The sequence below is a fragment of the Palaemon carinicauda genome, chromosome 13, assembly GCF_036898095.1.
Source record: "Palaemon carinicauda isolate YSFRI2023 chromosome 13, ASM3689809v2, whole genome shotgun sequence".
In the NCBI taxonomy this organism is placed as follows: domain Eukaryota; kingdom Metazoa; phylum Arthropoda; class Malacostraca; order Decapoda; family Palaemonidae; genus Palaemon; species Palaemon carinicauda.
In genome coordinates this window covers 70,885,856-70,891,533 of record NC_090737.1, presented here as the reverse complement: position 1 = coordinate 70,891,533, position 5,678 = coordinate 70,885,856, and positions in this window count along the sequence as shown.

Below are 5,678 nucleotides of genomic sequence, written 5' to 3'. Positions count from 1 at the left end.
GGATATCGTATATCAACAGGGGACGCATGTATTAACATGCCACATAGCTATCTGCACCCCATATAGAGTTAACACTTCGATATGGAAAGGTGGCTGAGTAACCGAGGAGCCGTTCCAAAGTTACTCTCATCCGTGGCTACTTTTGGTATTCGAGACGTAAATAAATGGGCGCCATTGTTAAATGACGTCACGTCCGTCTTATTCCTACGTTCATTTCCTACCAATCTCCGCGATACAGTATGTCAGGGAGGGGTCTGGAACGCTGAACTGGAACAGACGGGTGGGTCCATCAGGACGACATGGCTATCTCACCCAAAAATAGATTTTTCGTCTCGCTCAAAATCCGTTTTTTGGGCTTAAGCCATGTTGTCCTGATGGAAGTGTACCAGAGAATTAATGTATCCTGGATTTTTCCCCATTCCAAGTGCCTAGGTCTTCGAACGATATTCCTATGGTCTGGTGACCGTGGAGACTATGACATCCTTAGTAGATGTCCTTACCAGAGGTTCTATGATGTTCTGGCTTCCTGCCCCCCTGGCAGGGGAGTCCTGGTGGACAAGAGGGATATCTCGAAGTGATCAGTTAAAGAACTACTCAACTGGTGGAGAGATCATGCCGCTCTCGGAGACAGATTGAAGGTTTATATTCGTGTAGGAACTTTATCAAGTCATTAGGTTAGTATACAATATAAGATACTTATATCATTCTCATTATCATTAGAGGAAAGGGGTAAATGAAACTATAACAATCATATATTTCTTAATAAAGAATAGGAGCGAAAGGAGACGCACATGGTAAATAAAATAGACATTTTATTTCTAAGTTTGCAAGTAATTATAGAAATTAATTACAATAATGATTATAGAATTTATTTACAATAATAATAAATAATATACATAGAATTACTGAAGAGATGGTGATCTTGAGTCTGAAAAGGGAAAAAATTTTGCCTTTAAACACAAGTTCCCGGGGGAACGCCAGTCTTTTAGAGTTCAATTAACACTCCATGCTCGAGGGCATGTGGCACACGTGCAAAAAGTCTATGACATTTCACCTTGATGAAGAACAGTCTATTAGAAACACTAAGTGTCCATTGAATCACTATGTATCACGATAGGGTCAACACAGGCACCCGTAGAGTTAGAGTCCCGAAATAACTCACTGTTCAATGCAGATTTAAGCAGCAGGTTTCATTACACTACCTGCGGCTACCACAAATCGTTTCACTTCGTGCACCTGTTTCGCATAGTGCTTGAAGAACACGCGCGATGATTTCCAGCCCGTAAAACTCCTGAGGCTTTCGAAATCCATTCCTTGAAAGAAATTCAGGGAAGAGGCGACTTTCCTAGGATCATGACCTGCGGTTGTACTGTCAGGATCCGCTCTGCGAATGAAGTAGGTGATTTTCGCTCGTAGTTGTTTCAGTGACAGGTCACTACCTGAGGTTTCTCCTTTGAAGAGCTGTCCTCCACCGAAGTCTGAAGTTCTTCGAAGATAGACCTTAAGACTCTCCACTGGGCATAGAGAGACATCTTCCTTCAGGGGGCAGATTCTCCAAGGGCCCCATCTCTTGGTGGGTAGTTCATTCTTTGCGAGAAACGTTGGGTCGGGGAAGAGGGTAAGTTCCTCCGTGTCGGCGAACTGTATTTGGCCCTCTTCTCTTGATAATGCCGCTATTTCACTGACTCGGGCTCCCGAAGCGAGAGCAAAAAGGAAAATATCTTTTTGAGTCAGGTCTTTCAGAGGGCAAGAATCGTTGTCCAGACTAGAGGCAAAATGGAGCACCTTATCCAGGGACCAGGAGATGAGTTTTGGTGGAGGTGCTGGACGTAGTCTAGCACATACCTTTGGTAGTTTATTGAAGATTTCGCTGGACAAATCAATCTGGAAGGCGTATAGGAGTGGTCTAGTCAAGGTCGATTTACAAGTGGAAATCGTATTGGCCGCTAAGCCTTGTCCATGAAGGTGAATAAAGAAGGACATGCAAAAATCAATGGTGATTTCCATAGGATTTTTTGCCTTGACAAAGGAAACCCATTTTCTCCAGGAAGATTCGTATTGCCTTCTGGTAGACTCTGTTTTGTACTCCTCGAGAAAGTCTAATCTATTCTTCAAGATCCCAAATCTTTTCTTCACGGCTAGGGAGAGAAAATCATGAGATGAAGGTCCTTGACTTTCAGTGATGAAGCGAAGACAGTCGACTTCTGTACCTGTTGGGAGAGAACTGTACCCGGCAGGGGGATCAACTTGGGCTGCAGCTCCAGGACCAGGGGATACCAATTGCTCCGGGGCCACTTGGGAGCCACTAGGGCCGCTGTCCCTTTGAGGGTTCTCAATTTGGAGAGGACTTTCAGCAGAAGGTTGGGTGGGGGGAACAGGTAGATCTTGGACCATCTGTTCCAGTCCAGGGACATGGCGTCCACTGCTTCTGCATTGGGGTCCTCGTAAGGGGCCACATATCGAGGCAGTTGATTGTTGTCGCTTGTCGCGAAGAGGTCGATCTGAAGTTCCGGGACTTGGCGAGAGATGAAGGAGAATGATCTTGCATCTAGCGACCATTCCGACTCTATGGGGCTTGTCCTTGATAGAGCGTCTGCCGTCACGTTGCGGAATCCTTGTAGGTGAACTGCAGACAAGTGCCATTTCTTCCTGTCCACCAGACGGAAGATGGGTAGAAGCACCTGATTTATCTGGGGTGATCTCGAGCCCTGGCGACTGAGACATCTGACTACCACCGAGCTGTCCAGAGTCAGACGGATGTGGATCAAGGGAGGCGGGGAAAGTTTCTTCAGGGTGAGAAGATCCGCCATGGCCTCCAAGATGTTGATGTGAAACGTCTTGAACAGGGGAGACGATGTTCCTTGAACCTGCTGTTGGTGGGAGTGACCTCCCCAACCCTCCAGAGAGGCGTCCGTGTGGATGTTGATTGATGGAGGTGGGTGTTGAAGAGGGATGGACCTTTTCAGGGCCTTTGCTTCCGACCACGGCTTTAGAAGTGAGCGAAGTCTGTTTGGAAGCCGTCTCTTGAGGTCTCTTCGAGCGATGGATGCGAAACGTCTCCAGACTCCCGCGGCATCCTTTAGCTGTGTGTGTAGCACTGGGTTTGTCACTGAGGCGAACTGTAGGGAGCCGAGAACTTTTTCCTGTTGGCGTCTTGAGATCCGTTTGGATTTTAGAAGCCTCCTGACAGTGGGATGGAAAGGCGGTGTGACTGAAGGTCCAAATGGATTCCTAACCCTTGGAACTTCTGAGCTGGAGTGAGGCGAGATTTCTTGGTGTTTATCTTGAAACCCAGATGTTCCAGGAACTGGGTGACTTTGTTGCAGGATTGCAGACAATCTTCGGGCGATGTCGACCAGACTAGCCAGTCGTCTAGGTAGGCCATCACTTGGACGTCCTTAAGATGTAGCTGTTGGACGATTGCGTCTGCCAGCTTGGTGAAGATTCTTGGAGCCACGTTGAGCCCGAAGGGCATGGCCCTGAAGGCGTAGCTTTTTCTTTGGAGTCGAAATCCTAGGTAGGAGGAAGCGTAGTGGTTCATTGGAACGTGCCAGTAGGCATCCGCCAGGTCTATGGAGACCGTGTAGGCCTTGTGAGGCAGTAGGGCCCGTATTTGTTGTTCGCAATGAACTTATTGAGAGGGGACAAGTCGAGAATGACTCTGAGTTTGTCTGAGTCTTTCTTGGGAACACAAAAGATTCTTCCTTGGAACCTGGTTGACTTTACCCTCTTGATCACCTTCTTGTTCAAGAGTTCTAGGACATATTCTTCCAAGATGGGGGTCGACAGTTGGAAGAATTGCTAGAAGGATGGGGGTGGTTGAGTCCAGCTCCAGCCCAGTCCGTTCTTGGTGATGCTGTGTGTCCAAGGATCGAAGGTCCAACGATCCTGGAATTGGCGGAGTCTTCCTCCCACCGGAAGCACTTCATTGCTTCTGGTGTCCAGAGGGTTTGCCACCTCGACCGCTAGCTCCCCTTCCCCCTCTGCTTCTGGAGGGGCGGCGAGAAGAATCTCTGCCAGAGCCTCTGCCGGAGCCTCTACCTCTGGGACGAAAGGTAGTGGAATGTTGCTCGTAGGCAGGGGTGAAGACCGGTGACTGAGACACCACCGGTTGGGGGACCAGTTGAAATGTCTGCTGTGGTTGTGCAACCACTTGGGGAGTAGCGGGAGCCGGAAACTGGCGTCTTGGTTGACGTTGCTGGGGCCTAGGCTTGGAGGTTTTCCTCTTAGGCTGAGGGCCTTCGTCCTAAGAGGACTTCCTCTTTCGGGACATGCCCCACTTGTGGAGAAGGTTCCGGTTCTCTGTGGCGGCTTTGTCCACTATCTCTTTCACCAAGGCTGACGGGAAGAGATGTTTACCCCAGATGTTGGAGGAAATCAGTCTCCGGGGTTCGTGTTTCACCGTCGCATTGGCGAACACGAACTCTCTACAGGCTCTGCGAGCCTTAACAAAGCTATATAGGTCCTTTGTCACAGTTGCTAGGTGTGACTTCGCTAGGACCATATACAAGTCTGGGACCCTAGTGCCCCGGCCATGAATTCTAGCTGTATCTGATGTGACAGAGAAGCGGCAAGTCTCTCCTTGGTGTCCTGTTCCCGACGAAGGAGATGGTCGTTCAGTTGTGGGAGGTCCTTGTTGAACTGGCGACCAGCCACATCAGGTTCCAACTTCCCAACCGTAAAGGTGAACTGGATATCTTTCCAGTACCTATCATCGGGGGAAAGAGTGAGGGAGAAGGGTCTGCACTCCTCCAGTGCAGGGCAAGGTTTACCTTCTTCCACCGCCTTCATGACCGCTTGGAAGGCCTTTTCTACAAAGGGGAAGGTCGCAGTAGCTGGAGCAATAAAGGACGGATGCTTTTTGCTCAGTGCTGGCATCTTGGAGTTGGTGAAACCCCGACTCTTCACTGAGTGAGCCAGCATGGCTTGGGCTTTCGCGAGATCGAACACGATCACTTCCTTTGGTTCGGTCTCTTCTTTCGAGGCTGGTTCAGACCTGAGTCGGACGCAACAGTCCGGATACGCCTCGAAATTCGGGAAGAATTCCACTTCTTCCAGGAGGAAAGAACCAATCTTGTCATTCACGAAGATCTTGCCAGTCGTGATTGGCATATGCTCGGCGTACCTCCATGGGTTAGACTCCAAGCAGCTAGGGAGGTCCTTTACCGAGATCTTCTTCGGTTGTTTGAAGCCGATGAGAGTAGTCCGGAACTGCTCCTGAGTCTCTCTGAGCTTCTTCTCCATAAGGGCCTCCAGCATCCGCAAGATCTCTTGGGTGGCGGATGGTAATGTTTCCGAGGCAGTGGAGGTAGAGGGAATGGGTTCCTCGGTCACTACGGGTTTAATCGGGGTTGTTGGAGCGACCTCGGTCTCCGAATCAGGGTATTCCACCTGATCTTCCTCATAGTCGAGCTCTTCACCCATGAGGGTCTTCTCCGTACCTTCGGACACCTCTGACATACGTTCCACCTCGTCGGAATCCATGTGACACGTACGAAGTGACTGTGCCATAATGATGTCAGGTTCGACCACCAGTTGGACGTTGGGAATCTGGTCTTGAGGGATCACAGAGTCCTTGGATGCTTTCGGGAAAAGCAAGGCCCTCATATCTTCATTTGGAAGGTAAGGTCCAGAGGCGTTCTTTTGGAGGCCGCGCACCCATTTGCGCAGCTTCTCTC